Here is a 20,181-nt window from a genome sequence, read left to right on the forward strand (position 1 = left end):
TAAATGATCCATATTGATCATATGATCAGTCAGGGTTGGGGGTGCTGTCTGGGCCATGAAAGAAGGAGAAATAGTCTCATGAAAGGTAAGACATGTGCCATGGCCTCCTGCCAATCATGCATCAGCACACTGGGGCAGCCACTCTAATGTTAATATAATCTCTCTTCAAGATGGCAGACTAGACATGACAGTCTACCTGTTCTTCCTTCAAAACTTCCAGCTAAGGGACAGAAAATATGTATGAAAAAGAATAAATCATAGAACTGGGATGGAAATCAAGAAAAGTTACCATCAGTACACAGAAATTTTAAGAAATTTCTAGAAAATAGCCAACAGGTATGTTTGGATTGAGCCAACAAAAACCACAATGTAAAATCAATTTTAGAGAGAGCTAGTGAAGAGATGAGAGCTGTTCTTCTCAACAGAATCCTGAAGAATTCAGGTCTGGAGCCACAGGGACAAGGAACAGTCAAGAAAATTAATAAAAAGACTATGAAGAATGTTGTTTTCCATCTCTTTCTACCCCCCTTTAAGATTTGTACAGAAAGGCAGCACACAAAAGTAGTTCATCCCTAAAAATAAAGCCTTCCTATTCCTGGCAGTCGGGACAGTCATAGGCTTGCCTGTCTGTTTCCCACTGTCACATGTGCCTCCTGTGAGCGGAACTGCCAGCCCTTCCATTCATGAAGAGAAGTGTGGTGGAAAACCATTCCTACATAATTGCCAAGGAAATCTCTCCAGTCACCTCTACTAGTCAGCCTTCATTCATAAATATGATTGGGCCAGTCAACCCAGCCCTTCATTTTTAAATAAAATCAACCCAGTCCTTCATTTATAAATATGATTGGGCCAGTCAAAAGTTACTGGTTATTGAAGGAAAACCTAGAACATATGAAAGAAGGATCCAGTGGAGCAACAGAACATCTGATTACTAAAGGAAATGGAGTTGAAACAAAGAACAAAGAAGGTAACTTTAAAAAAAAAGTAATACTTTGAGGGATATGTGAGAGAAGTCTGCATTCATAAACATTAAAAAATGATTTTACAAAGATGCTCAGTGATGAAATGACTCAAAAATAAATTTGAGATCCAGAAGACAAAATTGAGAAAATCCTCTGAATGCACATAAAAGGGAAGAAAGAAAATATGAGAAAAAAGTTAAGACCACAGAAGAGAGATCCAAGAGACCTAACATCTCCTAGAGCTAAGAGGCCTACTATCCTTTCCAAAGTGAGAGTTACTAGAGGAGAAAACAAAGAAAATAAAGATGAACACTTCAAATAAATCATAGAAGAATATTTTTCTGGGCTGAATAAACCTTGAATATTTGGATTTAAAAAACTTGAAGAGGAATAATAATTAAAAAAATACCCAGACACTTCCTGGTAAAATTTATTACCTCCAAGGACAACAAGAAAATCCTAAAAGTTCATGGGAGAGGGCTGGGGGATGGAGCTACCTATAAAGGAATCAAAATCGAAATGGCAGCAGACTCTGCATCTGCTTTCCAGGTTGCTAGAAGACAGTTAAACAAAGTCCATAAAATTGTGATGGAAAGTAATTTGGAGTCTTTTTTTCAATTATGAGAGCAAAATGAAGATCTACAAAGACATAGCCCTTCTTCTGTTATTTTGAAAAAAATAAAAAATATGCTCTAGCAAAATTGAAAATGAGTCTAAGAAAGGGGTAGATGTGGAGATAATGAAAATAATCCACTTGTGATGGAAAGAAATCCTAGTAGAAGAGATTAAATCTAGTCCACATTAAATGGTAGCACAGAGGGCTTGGTGGAGAGCATCTTCAATAAGAAAGAGGTTACCATGACTAATAATTAAGCATCAAAAATTAAACTATGACATGCCACATACGTACTGACAATTTTAGTTTCTCCAGGTCAATCAGAGAAGTAGAAACTTTAGAAAAATAAATATACACAAAGGGCAACTGTGGCCCAAATATAGCAAACTAAAATATAGTATGTATTTAAACAATTTGTGGAATATAAAAAACACTGGTATTAGAAGCAAACAAAGTTAAGCCTCTCTGGTCAAAGGGGAGAGTCAATAGATGCAGGGAGTTCTTCTACATTTCCCATGAGTGCTAGCCCACTGGGGGAAAGAATTGCTTCCCTATTATACAGTTCAGTTTTCCTTCTGAAAGCGGTTTATGACTTCATGAACTATATTCCTTACAGATTGCCCTTTTTTATACAATTTTCACCAAGAGAACAATCCTAAAGGTGGGAGTAGGTTTTGAACTCTGTTTTAAAAACCCTTCTCCCAACCAAGGGTATTTTTGTTTGATTCTCTGCAGTTTTTTCTGTCTTCCTGAGACAGTTAACTAAGCTTTATTAACTAAAAGTATAAGCCTGTACTCATTATGAAACAATTAGATTTTTAAGTTAATCCTTAATCTCTTAGAGTTTGATCTTTAATTTTTAATAAATTAAAATTAGTTAGAAACAGTAACTCTCACTTCAAACAGCTGTGTGAAGTTCAAATTCTCCATTTTATTTCAGAGTTCTTTTTCTTCTGTTGAAATAAAGTAAAATTAAATGTAATGCTTTTTAATTTTAAAATATTAGTAGTTGTTACCTTTAAACAGTAAAACATGAAGAATGATGTTTTCCATATTCTTCTGTGTTTTCCAAATGTTCAACTATAAACAGATATTGATTCTATACTTACATTATTTCAAATGAATATTAATAGAAGGCTAACATAAGACTGTCTGAGTATATTACTAGGACTAGAAAGTCTCTCAGGTTGAATGGCTGGTTAGTTGAGTGATTATATAAAACTTACTGGTTTAAGTAAGTGATTTGGAACACACACTTCTGCCTACCATCTCCTTTCCTTTAACATCAAGAACATATTCCCAATGCTGTATGTCTAAAACATCTTTCATGAAACAGATGTTTATTTTTTGTGTACATTTTGCCCATGTGTTTAAACCTAAGAAACTTCCAATTAATTTAGGACTTTTAACAGATATTTTATTAGTTGAAGAGCTTATGCAAGAGAAAGAGGAAGGGCAGGTTTATTTTAAATTCCCTAAAAATGTCCCTGTTTGAAAACAGTAGAACGGTGGTTGGCAGGGGCTGATGGGGAAGGGTGAATAGGAAGTGAGTTTAATGGATGGAGTTTCAGCTTGGGAAGATGAAAAAGCTCTGGAGATGTACAATGGTAATGGTTGCACAACAATGCGAATGTACTTAGTGAACTGAAGCATACGCATAAAGATGGCTAAAATGGCAAATTTTATATGCATATTTTACCACAATAAAAGAGTCCGTTAATTTTAAATCCAGGCAAGATATAACATGATTTCAGTGAAAACTTTCTTTTTTTTACAGTATTTCAAAATCAGTGCCTTTTAGTTAACCTTTAGCATAACTAAGTTTTGTGCCTTTTGTGACTCTAACAAAATACTCCTCCTGATGGGGATGCTGATGGAACAGTTAATGAACTCTTGGTTCATTAACAGTATAGTCTTCGCTCTAATCCATAGTCTGTTTTGACAGTCTGAGGAGAAAGAAGGTTCTATTTCTAAATAGTAACAGATTGGCTTTTAAAAACTGGAAGTTGATCAACATTTTTCAAGGTGGGCACAAACAGATCTAATGACAATTTCTTTTATAAAGTGGAATTTGGACCAAATATTGCATCTTTAATGGTTAAATAGCTTCTATTTGTGAAATATATTCTGAATATATATATATATATATATATATATATATATACACACACACACACCCTGAGAGAGAGAATGGTTTGCTTTAAATACTCCTGGCAGTTGGGTTTGTACAGGAGCTCAGGGTTCACCAAGGGTTCCCTGACCATTCCCTCCTGAATAGCCGGGAGGTGACAAAAAGCACAACATGGGCAATAACTTTTGGGCAAAGGCCTCTGGACACAAAAACCAATTTCCAAACCTTCACAACTGCCAGTAGCAATAGGAAGTGATGTTTTGTAAGTGGAAAACATACCTTTCATTCACCATCAGAGACTGAAATACATGACTCAACTGGTTTAAAATCTTTATGTGATCAAAGAGCTACAATATACATCGCTGATTCAATTTCTTCTGGTATTGGACCTTAGGGATGGTACTAATCTGTGTGCTGCTGGAGTGAAATTATCATCGATATCAATGCATTACACTTCACTAGAAGGATGAACAGATGCTGTTTTTATTGGCTACCCAGGGATTTATTTTCTATTATTCTTTATATTGTACATATATATTATATATACTTTTTGCATGTATAATTTATAATATTTTTCTTAAAGATGGCATACTCTGGTTAAGAACATTCTGATAGTTGCCAGACACATATATTGATGGTCAGTATTCAAAGATTTCAGATGTAACGCAATGCACTCACAACTTATGAATAAAATCTCACTGAACACAATTTAATTTTTCATTGGTGACATGATTCAAAGATTGTTCAGAATAATGGTGCAATGTCCCAGGGGTTTCAGTATATATATATATATATATATATATATATATATATATATATATATATATATATAAAATACATATAATATCTATAATTATATATAATATATATTTATAACAATTTTCATTATATGCTCATTATAGTTTAGTTTTATAGAAAATGTTTTAAAGGCTTGACTTGTTCATTTGGTTTGGAATTTATATGAGTATGATTTTGATGAGTAGCAGGTTATATGTTTAAAACTATGAAGTTACACAGCTCTGTCTATGGATATAACCCAGCTAAAGTTAAAATGGCTACTCACACCATATAGAAGGCAAAAGAGAATTCACATTTTTTAAAATTTAAAAAGTTAAAACGTTTCTATGAGAAAAGCAGACAAAAAGGGAACCCCTGACTTAACACATATTCAGGGATTTAAATGAGCTGTGTAAAGAAACAGAGTCACTAAAATATTCTCACCCCACTTAACATGTACATCACTTCCCTGCTCCTGGCTTTCCCCAGCTTCCTAGTGTCTATCAGATTGAATCCAGCTTAAGTGGATAAATCCTAGATCCTCCATGGACCCACCATATAGATTATACATTTTTTTTCCTTTTCCCAACCATGTTCTTGATTCCAGGTGGGGAAGTGTCCTATTTCTGTCACTAGGATGTCTTCATCATGCTTCTCGATGAAGGATTATCCTTCCACTTTTGCTCCTCATGCCAGATGCTCTCCATCCTTTAGGCCCAACTCAAAACTCACTTCCTCTCCAAAGTCATCTCAATGCCATATATCCTCTGGGGTTAATCTATTCACTAATCACCTAACGGAGATGTAAAGAGGAGGCACTGTATGTCCAGCATGATGCTGGGCACTGTGGGAAGTTGAAGACAGGGTAGAAGACGTAGCTCTGGCCCTCAACTGCAGATGCCATCCAGCCTTCCTAACTAGACCGTCACCTTTGCAATGACTGACTGGTCCTATATTACTCTTGTAGTATCCTACTTAGCTGAAACATCTTGGATGAGGTGGGACATACCCTGGTTATTGAAAAGTCTGGGTGATTGCACCACATCTGCCCTGTGTCTATGGTAAGCAAATGAAGAACAACTGGAGAAACCTTAGCAGTCCTTGGACATGAAAGGAATATTTTCATAGGCACTCAACTCTAGGGCTCACTGTACAGAGTTAACAAATGCTGAATGAATACATGGATGACAGCCTTCTTAAGGGAAGAGGAGTAAACTATTAGGATGGGGTGAAGTTTAAGTAAGTGAGAAGAGAGTTGGGGCATTGATTTCGCTACAGCAGAAGGGAAAGGGATGCCTCTTTGAGTAAGGACACAAGGACCACATCAAGGATTTCATATGCTAGCTTTGACCAACACACGGAGCCACAGGCCAATGGGACAGCTGTCATTTTGGCAACTTTGTTAAGAGGCATAAGATTTTGTTGAATTCGCGGCCGGGCGCGGTGGCTCAAGCCTGTAATCCCAGCACTTTGGGAGGCCGAGACGGGCGGATCACGAGGTCAGGAGATCGAGACCATCCTGGCTAATATGGTGAAACCCCCGTCTCTACTTAAAAAAAAAAAAAAATACAAAAAAACTAGCCAGGCGACGAGGCGGGCGCCTGCTTGCAGTGAGCTGAGATCCGGCCACTGCACTCCAGCCTGGGTGGCAGAGCAAGACTCCGTCTCAAAAAAAAAAAAAAAAAGATTTTGTTGAATTCGCTAAATTTTGCCTGGCTAAGGCGAATACCCTAGCTTTACTACAAACCAGTAGAGCAGAAAAATTGCCCTAGAAGCATAGGAAATGGGCCAAAAGAGAGTGTCAAAGAGACAACAGGTTCTAACAATAGAAAAGTAGGCAGCAATTTAGACAGAGTAGGTATGGGAGAGGGAGACAAAGGTGGACAAGGAGGACTGAGCAATGGTCTAGGACAGATGGTACGAGTACTGCCATCCACACCGCACTCTTCTGCAGGGAGGGACCCAGTCAGTGGGGGCCAATGAGCGAGATCTTGCTAAGGCATGCAGTCTGGCCTCAGTGTAGCGCAGATCCTTTCCTAGAACCAAACAGCATTAACATGTAGGACATTGTTCCAAATTTCCAAAAGCTCATTTGCAATTTCTTTGGTAACAGAAATATATTTTCCTCCAGAAATTAGGTTAGGTTAGGCCAAATCGCAAAAGTCTATTTAATAATCCATATGTACCTGAAGTTTAGACCTCTCCACGGGCATTTCACTCATTTCCAATTACCCCAATGTTCCAGTTACTCTGACCGCCTAAGAAATTACCTCCCTACACCTCAAATGTTATGGGCTTAAAACAATAACAACTTTCATTTTGTTCATGAAACTGCAGCTTGGGGCAGAGCTCAGCAGGGATGATTCCCTGGCATTGGGAGGGGAAAGGAAGACCTGACGACCGGGCCTGGAGTCATCTGACAGCTGGCCCTCACTTGCCTGCCAGTTGATGCTGGATGTTGGCTGAGACTTTAGCAAGAGATGCTGGCTGAAATACCTACTCTTGGCCTCTCTATGTGGTCTGGATTTCCTACAATATGGTGACTGGATTTTAAGGAAAAATGTCAAGAAGAAAAAGAATAGCCAGAGAGAAAAAAATTGTGTTCTTTTTCTGATCTATCCTTGGAAGTCACCTAACATTATTTCCACTGTACTCTATCAGTTGAACCAATCATAAGCCCATTTAGGTTCAAAGGGAGGGTCAATAGACTTCACCTCCTGATGGAGATTCTAGAAGCAAGATTCTAGAAGAACATGTGACAATGCAGTGGCTCACGCCTGTAATCGCAGCCCTTTGGGAAGCCAAGGTAGGTAGGATCTCTTGAGGACAGGAATTCAAGACCAGCCTGGGCAACATTGCGAGACCCCATCTCTATAAAAATAAAAACAAAAAAATTAGCTGAGCATGGTGGCATATGCCTATAGTCCTGGCTACTCAAGCAGCTGAGGTGGGAGGATTGCGTGAGCCCAGGTTTGAGGTTACAGTGAGCTATGATTACACCACTGCACTTCAGCCTGGGCAATAGAGTGAAACCCCATCTCTGAAAAAAAATTTTTTTAATGTGGTAATGGATTCAATTGTAAGGTTATTTTTGAATACAATCTGCCACAACATTTAACATTAATTCTGGGGAAAATACAATATATAATAGTAAGTCCTCACAACATCATTGACAACAAAACCAATTCTTTTTTCTCATTAACATTACAACAAAACGATGTTGAACAAAATGACAGTATTTGAGGCTCTGCTGTATATTCCAAGTTGAAAGGCAATAGAGCATAGTGAATAAAGAGCCAGGACTCTGGAGCCAAATGCCTAGAGCTCTATTATATACTTGTGTGACACTCAACAATTTAAGCTCTCAGTGCCTCAATTTCCTCATTTATAAAACTGGAATGTTGTTAAAAAAAATAGTTATTTTGAAAATAACTTTGAAGACTATCTAGCTTCCTAAATGTTAGCTATTATTATAATACTCTTCCAATTCTGACGGATTCTTCCTGCCTCCTTGGGGGATGGTGGTGGCAGCACTACCAGAAGTAGAAGATTAATAATAACAGTTCACATGATTGAGTACCTAATACCTGTCAGTTTCTATGCCAAGTAAGTTGACTCAAAAATCCAAGAGGGAGGCCCTAATATTATTCACATAAGAAAACTGTGACTTAAGTAACTTGCCCAGAGTATCACTAGCAAGTGGTAGAAACAGGCCCCTGATCAGTTTAACTAGATAGAAGGAGCCTGAGTCCCTGGAGGACTGTGTGGAGCAGAGCCCTTCTCCCAATCCTGCTTTCTGGGTGACTGAAAAATGAAGAATGTTGGATTATACCATTAAGACTGGGGGCTGTTAATTATAGCAGTGACCCTGTCCTGACTGGGTTAGTACAGGGAAGATGGTAGAGATATTTTTGGAAATATCACTAATTTAAAGACTTTTCATAAAATGCAATGGTTTTCATTATTTGCATGAAACAGGGTATTTGCATAAAAGAAAATATTCTCTAGGTCAGTTGCTACCAGTCTCATTTGTCTTCTGAACTAGAGGACAAATAGCCTCTGGCCAACTGGGAATAGGACTGAGCACACCAACCTGGAATCCCTGACATGGATGGGAACAGATTGCTCACAAATGAGGCCGGCTGTTCACCAGCTGCAGAATGTCTCTTCTGGGGTTTCACTCTGGTGTAAAACCTAATGGTTCCCAGGTTGTTTGTCTGTTTTGTTTTGATGTTCTGTTTTGTACCGTTTCCTTTTAAAATTCTCTTTTGGACTGCAGTGGCCAGTGTGGCTGTGGGAAAGAGAACCCCAGTTAATGGTACATATAGGTCTCTGGGCAAGTTCTCTATATAGTTAGACTGCATGTTCTGTGATGGAAGGCACCTGCCCTGTCTTGTACCTCACAGCAACTCTGGGGTCTAGCTCAATGCCTGACACCTAGTATGTGCTCAAAATTTGCTGAATGCATGAAAGACTGAATGGTCGAATAAAAGCTCAAGCAAACAAAAGCCAGGTTGCATAAAGGCACTTGGGTTCTCCACGCCAGCGGCATATCTCACTTGAGGATTCCGTCAGGGAGGACCTCATATGCCTACTATAATACTGTGAATGCAGTAGTCAGTTAATAAATGTTTGCCAGTTGAGTGACTGTGCTGCACATGATCCACGGTAAGACGTGGGAAGGTATAGGATGGGGAAACTCTTGTGAGATGCTATTTTTGATCTCCAACGCTATTGTAAATATGGTCGTCACAAAGGTGATCATGGTTTGAGTTACATGAATCATATCAAAGTCTGTGGGAGTCACCAGAGCCAAAGAACACGGCAGTTTTATTGACATTTACCTCTAATAGATAGGGCTTAAATTCATTAAAGCAAACAAAATCCAGAATCATCTTTTAAAAAAATTCATCCTTGCATAAAAGCAATGTGCAACCTTTGGTCTTCCTGCAGTCACTGGGAGAGATTCAGAAAATGTGAAGAATCCTCCCATCAACACAGGCAACAGCTGGAATGTCTTTCAGGTTAGAGATTTCTTTCCTATAAATCAAATATAAAACTGCATTGTGACCTGAGAATATTCTGGTTACTAAATTTTAAAGGGATGCTGTGTCTTTATTTAAAGGCACTTATGAAAATACGTGCAACAAACCCCCTAAAGTTCACTACCGAGATAAAAAGGGCAGACTGTTTTTAGTTTGGCTGCAGTGAATTTCAATATTTATCATATAATTTTTATATCAAAATCTTAGTGGGCATTAACTTTTATGGTATCACTTCTGGAAACAATAAAAAATACTACATTTTGGAATGCTATTTCTAGTTAGATTTCCATCCTGAAGCACCAGTTAAATACACGTGGATTTTGTGAAAAATAATGGCACATTCCTTTTTGAAAAGTTTCAAACACCTGGCACTGAGAAGCAAACAGTACAGCCTGGAGTCAGAGATTTTAAACTTTTTCCAAGTTTCTTTATCAAGTTGCTACAGAGACTAAAAGCTTCCAAGGCAAGTGTTCTTTTCTAATCCAAAGAATAAGAAACGTTTGAGAACATCTCTTTCGTAATTCCTTTGAGAACACACAAAGACAAATTGCTAAGCTTCCATTTCAAATGCGAGGGATTTGGATTGAGTTTAAAGAACAGCTTGTGCAAAATGTCATAGCTCCCATTCTCTTACGCGGAGACAGTGGGTGCTGATGTCATAGAAAGGATGACTCTGGACGTTCTGAACGTAGGAGCTGTGACGGTAGCTGACCAACTGCAAAGTTATGCTGTTGGTTTGGAGAGGAAGATCAGGCACTATTTTCTGCACATTTAAAGAAACATGTAGAATGAGACAATTACTTACATAAGTCACACTAAACAATACTATTAACACCCCTTGTGTTGGTCTTAAATATCCAATAAGGCCAATAAGGTTCTGCATTCAGATACTTGGGAAGTGTCTCCACTTCCGGCTTTAATTTCAAACATGCCTCATCCTAGAGACCTCTGTCAGATAAACCTTTAGGGCTCTCTCTTGAGTATCTGGAATTAACATGACAATTGATCAGTTCACACATGTATGTGCTTTACATTAAGCTGGAAAGCCACATACGTTCTTTAATGCTTGCTTCAAATGTTATGAGCACATGAAGTACCTTCTAGAGTATTTCTTTAGCTACAATCTCGTATAACATCCAGCATTCTTCATCGAAGTACTACTTGCTTATCTTCTCTGAGTGGATAAAGGCTCTTTTGTAAATAGTTATAGTCTTACTACTGTGGCCCATGGTTTTAACTCGCATAACTTGTACTAATACTACGAGTTTTCCTCTTAACCCCTGTCTAACCAGGCAAGGGTTTCCCAATCAAATAAAAGAAAGTTACAGTTTGGTAGCTATACAAACATATTACTCCTTTTCATGCAGAATTTAGAGAACACTGCAAAATTCACACACTCAAAGTGGACCTGAATGTGGAAATGGGGGGATGGGTTTTGTCCAGTGCTGTTCTATCACCTTTTGGCATCACTAACGTACATATCAATGGACTCGGGGGTGGATAAAATTCAAGAGGGCCTGGGGAACTCGGTTGGGAAAAAATTACATCTTCAGTTTCACTAACCTCAAACTGAAATTTAGTATTTCCTTCGATTAAAATGTAGGCCACAAACCACAGCACCCGTGATATTGTTGCCAAGAGAAATCACAGATATTTTCACCTCATTTTACAGTTGTTGTAGATATCCTGAAATATCTTTTATGCTCACCACTACTTCAAAATTATGGTAGTTATTATAACTGCTATTAGTTTGTATTATTTAATAATGTGTTACTAACAAAACATGTATCACAATTTTGTAAACTTTAGTTGACATTTTTCAATGAATGAAAGTGGTTTGATTTGTAACCCTGCATACTTTATTTTATGCATGTAAAAGCATAATTCTGAGAAAAGTACATAGGCTTCACCAGGCTATGTGAAGAGGTCCATGGCACCAAAAAGGTTAAGAATGCCCGAAACTATACACAAAATATTTAATAATGCAACAGCTAGGTTTCTAGAGTAACTCGTTCCTTGCCAGCATTTTTTGAAGCTGCAACAAACATGACCTTGAAATCAACATAGTCTCAATGCTGTAAATAAATGATTCTGATGAGAGTCTTTTTTTCTCTTATTTTCCTATAGGAAAAGACCTGTAGATTCTAGAGCATCTCTGCTTTCACGGCATAGGTTGTTTTCTTTTAGTGATAAACTTCATCATTGAGATTTTGCCATCAACACTGAATTATTTTCTTATATTTCATACTGCTAAAATGCCGTCTATTTTGAAAGGGCATTGAATACAATTATTATAAGACTTTAATTTAAAACATCATAGAAACAGCACCAAGAAAATCTCTGCTACCTGGAAAAACTATAATGGTAATTCCACATTTCGAGTAAAAGAAGTAAATGGCAAAGTGTACCTCATTGAAGATAGTGCTGTTAAATGACAGTGCTACTGGTCTTATCCGTGCTCAACTGAAATGTTACATATAAATTATCATTTTTCTAGGGGTGTTAAGAATATGGCCTCTGGGTTATTATAATTTTGAGATCAGTTAAATGATGAGATTACGTCTCTGTAGATATGCCTGGAATGAAAGCACATTAGACTTTTGGAAAATCCTCCATGGAGACTCTGACCAAAAATAGACATGTCAAATGCCAGCAAGTTAAATGATTATTCACTCATTGAAAGCTATTGAGAAATTATTGATATGCCCACAGTTATTCTCTTATTACTGTAGCTAAATTCTGTTCAAAATTTTCACCTCCAAGAGTAAAATAAATGCTATTAGAATTCTGAAACGAATGAAGAACATAAAAATTAAAACAATATATTCTTGCACTAAATTAGGGTATAATTCACACACTGTTAATATACAGTATTCATATATACAGTTCAACCAGTTTTTTCTACTACTTAAAATACTAGCTGTATTACATGTAGTGCTCTAAAATTTGCCCCTTTTTCTGTTAAACTTGTAAGATTTAGACACCTGGTTATAAATCTAGACTTTGGCTAACTTCAGTACTACAGATATTCTTTAAATTACAAGCTCCAAAACAATTCAATCTGTATGTCATGAAAGAAAATCTGAAATTACTAAACTTGGGAAGGAAAGGAACTATAATACGAAGAAAACAATTTGTAGTATATAGTATTATAGGAATAAAGATAAAATTCTTATTAATCACAGTTATCAAATTATTCATTTAAGATCCTGAGCAAATTGTGAGTGATCACTTCTATCTGTGTTTGAGTTAAAGTAGAACGAGTATCAATGACACATTTTGTTTGAGGGCTATTGTTTTCTTCTTTAGGTAATTACGATGATTTTAAAAAGTAACAACAGCTTACATGACTCCTTAGCAAAGACCATCTCATGCCATTCTCTTCACAGCTGAATTTTCAGGGGAGGATACTGGAAATATGCACTTTGCTCTAACAACCAAAAAGCAATTGCATGCACACATGTCAAAGGTTCCACCCCAACTTCCTTGGCATATTCCCGATTATTTCTCTCTAAACAGGAAGCTGTTGACAATTTTTCCTGGTACTTTCAGAACACCAAAGGTCTTATTTATAAGCAAAATCCCAACTTTTATTTCAGTTATGTTATTTCCCGTGGTTCCTATTGTTGCTAAATATGAATGCTGCAAACAAGATAGAAACCAATTCCAAACTATTTTGGGCTGATTCAGAATTGAGTAGCAATTGTAAAAAGAAAAGTTAGAAACACATTGCAAGGCTATGCTGGAGTTTTTAAACCCAAAACAATACTGAAGGGAGGATTCCTGGAATTCAAGAGAGAATATTTGGCTCAAGCTGCAAAATTCGTACGTCTACATAATGTTATGTTAGCAAGTGTGGAGCTTGCAAGGCGATTATATTTTAACCTACTTCACAGAACATTAATCCAAATCTAACTAAATTCCAGAGAACCTGCCTGAAATTCACAACTAGAAGCTGCTTCACATTTTCCCCTTGGTACAACAATAATTGCTCATGAATACAAACTTGTAGGAGGTAAGAGAGAGGGGAAAACCACAATGAGCTATAAAAACATCTAACTATTGTATATAAAGCAAACTAATTACCTCACTCAGAAGAAGTGCAAGAGTTAACAGTCCATGCTCTGCAGCCCCTGGAAACAGCAGTAGCAGCAGCAGCAAGGTCCAGCATCCACCAGATTCTCACAAGCCTTTGACTGTGTGGACTCAGCCACAGACTCTGCCTCTAGCTGACGTCAAAGTCCCTGTCACATGGCCAGATGAAAGCCAAGAGATCATTGGTTGTCGTAGCAACCACAGACCGGCTCTGAAATTATTTCAATAGGTCATCTGTCACTGTGGAGTGTGTGTGTGTGTGAGACAGAGAGAGTATGTGTGTACACACGCACCATAGAACCATCACGGACAGCTCCCCGACAACCTCAGCCCCCGAAGTTGTGACTCCAGCATGCCTACAACTTTCCTCTGCAAGGCTTTGGTGTCTTCTCTCTACAGTTACTTGCAGGAAAATACATGCCACCCTGAAGTTCTCATTTGTTTCACTATCACCAGCATGAAGCATGTCTCTCTCTCTTTCTCTATAACAAAAGGAAAGAAACTGAAAAATTCTGGAGTAGTTTTCTTAGCCAATTAAACTTATGTGCAAGCGAATATATAAAAATAGAAGCTCAGGGGGAGGGGGTGGAAGAAAATGTATTTTAAAAACTATATCAGAATATACATAGATATACTGAGACCATGCTTGTGATGGAAAGAAAAATAAAAAACAGTGAGTGGTGGCTCAGAGACAGATGAGACCGTCTAATGATCCTGATACCAAGTAGGATGTAGACATCAGATAACATAAATTCAGGATTCCTGTACTGTAAAATGGATAGGCAAAAATGATGACCAAAGGAGTCTCAAAACAGTGTTACTTTAAAAAAACCCTGTGAGTAAGCTGAAAACTTTGCTTTGGGGCCATATGGGTGCCAAATCCTCTACTCTTGAGTCCTCTCATCCATACCCCTTTGCTAGGACTCAACATTGAGTACCCAGGGGCCAGGTAATGAAAGCCCAGAGCCACAGAATAAAAGGGTTATCTCACATGTTTTCTAACATTAGCTTTATTTCCTTTAGGACCACCCTGGCTTAACTTTTAACTCTGCACACGAGCCTATTTCCCAGTTAATTCTCCTTCTTAATTAATGGGAAGCCAATTAAACAAAATCAGTGAAACTCACAGGAAGGTACTCTGAAAAAGACATTCAGAAAATGTATGCCCAAACAAAGGACAAGGAGTTAAAAGGCAGGGAAGAGGAGACTGTCCTCAAAACCCTAAGGACCTTTACATGCTAGGCTTATAAGGACTTCTATTCTGTTTCTTAAAAAAATAATAAATAACTAAACAAATAAGCGTAGCTCTGGGGTGCTACAAAATATAAATGAAACCTAAGGCAGCCAGGCAGATTACATTTGTGTCCCTGTAAAAGAATGAAATTTCTTTAGTAGAATCAGAAATTGCTTCTTTAATAATAAGACTAATGTTCAAACCGCTTGGTCATATAACCTTCCTATTCCATCCTCCTTTTCATCTTCCTTTATTTCTGTCTCAACCCCAATTGGGAGAAAAGATAGATGTTTATTTAAAAAGTTATTTTCCTGATGTGATTAGCTGCAGCACTGCAAAACTGAAATCAAATTATAAAGAACTTTCCTCCTTTAATTTCAGACTAATGACAGTTGGGAATTTACCTGTTTGAATGAGGACAATGGAATTCAATGTCTACCTAAAGCCTCCCTAGCAGATTTCACCAACAGCCACAATTCATAAACTAACAATTTGTTCCAATTATTGTTCTGCTTTTATGTTCAGAAATGCACATTATAGTAATGAGGGAAAGGGAAGAGGCAGAGAAACATACCCTTCTAGCTTTCCTGGGACCCATGTTCTCTGAGCTGCGTAATTTACCGTCTCTCTGGCTCTAATCCATGGCTGCCTAATCAACTCTTCCTCCTCTTTATGCAGCTTTAGCATTTAAGAGAGAAAAACTGCAGTGCCACATTCTGCTAAGAGGTGATGTCTTCTGAAATAAGAAGTTCTTAGTTCTAAAAAAAAAAAAATGCCTCAAATTCAGGACTTTAAACGGATTAATTTGAAAATTAGCAAAAAACCAACACTTTTATTTTGACTGGTCTAACATTTTAAGACTAAGTATACTTTATGCTGCCTTGGGCTTCAGCTCATCACTATTTAATATATTCAGTGAACTGGCTGGGCATGGTGGTTCATGCCTGTAATCCCAGCACTTTGGGAGGCTGAGGCTGGTGGATCACAAGGTCAGGAGATCGAGACCATCCTGGCTAACACAGTGAAACCCTGTGTCTACTAAAAATACAAAAAGTAGCTAGGCGTGGTGGCACATGCCTGTAGTCCCAGCTACTCAGGAGGCTGAGGCAGGAGGATTGCTTGAACCCGGGAGGTGGAGGCTGCAGTGAGCCAAGATCATGCCACTGCACTCCAGCCTGGGCGACAGAGTGAGACTTCATCTCGAAAAAAAAAAAATTCCAGTGAACTGACCTTCAAAATGAAAAGTGGGTGCACATAGTCCTTTTTTCTACAACATGCTTCAACCAGAAACTGAAGAGAGAGATTAAGTAATTTGCCTACCTACTCATTTTCCTTTGCAAACTACCTAGGTTTAGAGTTTCCTCTTAGAGTGAAGGAAGCTACCAGTCTTCTGTGAGGTTGAAGGCATGATGATGATCTCTTTGGAGCTCAGATTTCTACCAATTTGGTTAATTAACCCAAATGTAGTTGAACGTATCATAGGAAATACATGAGAGCTTTCTCCAATCACAGCCCACTACACTGAAGAGAATATGTGCCATTTTATTTTCTAATTGACAAGTCATTTTTTTAAAGGTGAAAATGGTTCACCAAATTTAAAAATACCCATTCAAAAATAGTTCTGCATCTTATTTTTCACTCTTTGTAAGAATGTCAAGGCTGCCTATTATTAGTTTGACCACTTTGCCAGAAATAACTTGTAAATGCCACTAAATAAGCAGTCTGACCTGGGCTCACACACCTGAACTAACAGGTGGTTTGGGTCATGCAATTCTAACCAGTCTTTTGTCAATGTTTGTAGGTAGGGACGTTGCTGTCTCCTCTGTCTTAACGTTAGTGGGCAGGCCTGGACTTACTGTTTAGAGCTACCGGGTTCAAATTTCTTCTTTTTTATGGTTGGACCTTGAACAAGTTACTTAAGTCCTCTAAGCTGCAGTGCCTACATCTTAAGGTTGTTTGGAGGATAATAAAGTTAATATATTATAAAATTCTGACACCTTGCCACAGGGTAGATGGCTCAAGTGTGTATGTCATTTCTTGTTTATCTGTCTGACTCTGATAAGCCTACAAAGATCTTCGGGGAAAGGATGAAATCTTATTCATCTGTACAACACTACAGTTAGCACACAACCCAGAACACAGTGAGTCCTCAATCCATGTTGAATGACTCAACTATTGGGAAATAAATGTTGAAGAGTAGAAAGAAATGGTTCCTTTTTCTTCCTACTAATAGGGAAGAGAGCCTCTCTCCAACCCCCAATCTCAAAAAAAGGCAAAGAAGAAAAAAGAAAGAACAAAAATATTGAGTTCTCATAAACTTTTCTAAAACTGCATGGCTCCAAGTAAATCAAACTTAACCCTACTAAACCATAAATATTTATTATGAGTACATGTAAGTTATATGTGGACGTATTTAATGGTTCTTGCTGTTGATGTTGGAAAATCTTTTACACTGAGACGCGAACGACACTGTCTGACAGCTTTGAAGAGAGCAGTGGATCTCCCAACATGGAGGTTGAGATCTGAGAACGGACAGACTGCTTGCTCAAGTGGGTCACTGACCCCTGAGTAGCCTAACTGGGATACATCCCCCACTAGGGGCAGTCTGACACCCCACACCTCACAGGGTGGAGTACACCCCTGAGAGGAAGCTCCCAAAGTAAGAATCAGACAGGTACACTCGCTGTTCAGCAATATTCTATCTTCTGCAACCTCTGCTGCTGATACCCAGGCAAACAGGGTCTGGAGTGGACCTCAAGCAATCTCCAACAGACCTATAGCTGAGGGTCCTGACTGTCAGAAGGAAAACTATCAAACAGGAAGGACACCTATACCAAAACCCCATCAGTACGTCACCATCATAAAAGACCAGAGACAGATAAAACCACAAAGATGGGGAAAAAGGAGGGCAGAAAAGCTGGAAATTCAAAAAATAAGAGCGCATCTCCCCCTGCAAAGGAGCGCAGCCCATCGCCAGCAACGGATCGAAGCTGGTCAGAGAATGACTTTGATGAGATGAGAGAAGAAGGCTTCAGTCCATCAAACTTATCAGAGCTAAAGGAGGAATTACGTACCCAGCGCAAAGAAACTAAAAATCTTAAAAAAGAGTGGAAGAATTGACAGCTAGACTAATTAATGCAGAGAAGGTCATAAACGAAATGACAGAGATGAAAACCATGACACGAGAAATACGTGACAAATGCACAAGCTTCAGTAACCAACTCGATCAACTGGAAGAAAGAGTATCAGCGATTGAGGATCAAAGGAATGAAATGAAGCGAGAAGAGAAACCAAAAGAAAAAAGAAGAAAAAGAAATGAACAAAGCCTACAAGAAGTATGGGATTATGTAAAAAGACCAAATCTACGTCTGATTGGGGTGCCTGAAAGTGAGGGGGAAAATGGAACCAAGTTGGAAAACACTCTTCAGGATATCATCCAGGAGAACTTCCGCAACCTAGTAGGGCAGGCCAACATTCAAATTCAGGAAATACAGAGAACGCCACAAAGATACTCCTCCAGAAGAGCAACTCCAAGACACATAATTGCCAGATTCACCAAAGTTGAAATGAAGGAAAAAATCTTAAGGGCAACCAGAGAGAAAGGTCGGGTTACGCACAAAGGGAAGCCCATCAGACTAACAGCAGATCTCTCGGCAGAAACTCTACAAGCCAGAAGAGAGTGGGGGCCAATATTCAACGTTCTTAAAGAAAAGAATTTTCAACCCACAATTTCATATCCAGCCAAACTAAGTTTCATAAGTGAAGGAGAAATAAAATCCTTTACAGATAAGCAAATGCTTAGAGATTTTGTCACCACCAGGCCTGCCTTACAAGAGACCCTGAAGGAAGCCCTAAACATGGAAAGGAACAACCGGTACCAGCCATTGCAAAAACATGCCAAAATGTAAAGACCATCGAGGCTAGGAAGAAACTGCATCAACTAACGAGCAAAGTAACCAGTTAATATCATAATGGTAGGATCAAGTTCACACATAACAATATTAACCTTAAATGTAAATGGACTAAATGCTCAAATTAAAAGACAGAGACTGGCAAACTGGATAAAGAGTCAAGACCCATCAGTCTGCTGTATTCAGGAGACCCATCTCACATGCAGAGACATACATAGGCTCAAAATAAAGGGATGGAGGAAGATCTACCAAGCAAATGGAGAACAAAAAAAAGCAGGGGTTGCAATCCTAGTCTCTGATAAAACAGACTTTAAACCATCAAAGATCAAAAGAAACAAAGAAGGCCATTACATAATGGTAAAGGGATCAATTCAACAGGAAGAGCTAACTATCCTAAATATATATGCACCCAATACAGGAGCACCCAGATTCATAAAGCAAGTCCTTAGAGACTTACAAAGAGACTTAGACTCCCATACAATAATAATGGGAGACTTCAACACTCCACTGTCAACATTAGACAGATCAACGAGACAGAAAGTTAACAAGGATATCCAGGAATTGAACTCATCTCTGCACCAAGCGGACCTAATAGACATCTATAGAACTCTCCACCCCAAATCAACAGAATATACATTCTTCTCAGCACCACATCGCACTTATTCCAAAATTGACCACATAATTGGAAGTAAAGCACTCCTCAGCAAATGTAAAAGAACAGAAATTATAACAAACTGTCTCTCAGACCACAGTGCAATCAAACTAGAACTCAGGACTAAGAAACACAATCAAAACCGCTCAACTACATGGAAACTGAACAACCTGCTCCTGAATGACTACTGGGTACATAACGAAATGAAGGCAGAAATAAAGATGTTCTTTGAAACCAATGAGAACAAAGATACAACATACCAAAATCTCTGGGACACATTTAAAGCAGTGTGTAGAGGGAAATTTATAGCACTAAATGCCCACAAGAGAAAGCAGGAAAGATCTAAAATTGACACTCTAACATCACAATTAAAATAACTAGAAAGGCAAGAGCAAACACATTCAAAAGCTAGCAGAAGGCAAGAAATAACTAAGATCAGAGCAGAACTGAAGGAGATAGAGACACAAAAAACCCTCCAAAAAATCAATGAATCCAGGAGTTGGTTTTTTGAAAAGATCAACAAAATTGACAGACCGCTAGCAAGACTAATAAAGAAGAAAAGAGAGAGGAATCAAATAGATGCAATAAAAAATGATAAAGGAGATATCACCACCGACCCCACAGAAATACAAACTACCATCAGAGAATACTATAAACACCTCTACGCAAATCAACTAGAAAATCTAGAAGAAATGGATAATTTCCTGGACACTTACACTCTCCCAAGACTAAACCAGGAAGAAGTTGAATCCCTGAAT

The 20,181-nt window shown here is 38.2% G+C and overlaps 1 protein-coding gene across 2 annotated transcripts in view; it reads right to left on the reverse strand.

Annotated features, from left to right (window-relative positions):
* Positions 1-20,181, reverse strand: part of NCALD (neurocalcin delta) — a 478,271-nt gene that overhangs the window by 107,658 nt on the left and 350,432 nt on the right. The window contains exon 1 of one of the 2 annotated variants that reach the window (XM_010374179.2): positions 13,618-13,774. The exons of the other annotated variant lie outside the window; for it this stretch is intronic. The gene's annotated coding sequence lies outside the window, so the exon portion shown is untranslated. Of the gene's footprint in view, positions 1-13,617; positions 13,775-20,181 lie in introns of those variants that run through there. 2 annotated transcript variants of the gene reach the window in all.

Source organism: Rhinopithecus roxellana, chromosome 9 (genome assembly GCF_007565055.1).
Source record: "Rhinopithecus roxellana isolate Shanxi Qingling chromosome 9, ASM756505v1, whole genome shotgun sequence".
NCBI lineage: Eukaryota > Metazoa > Chordata > Mammalia > Primates > Cercopithecidae > Rhinopithecus > Rhinopithecus roxellana.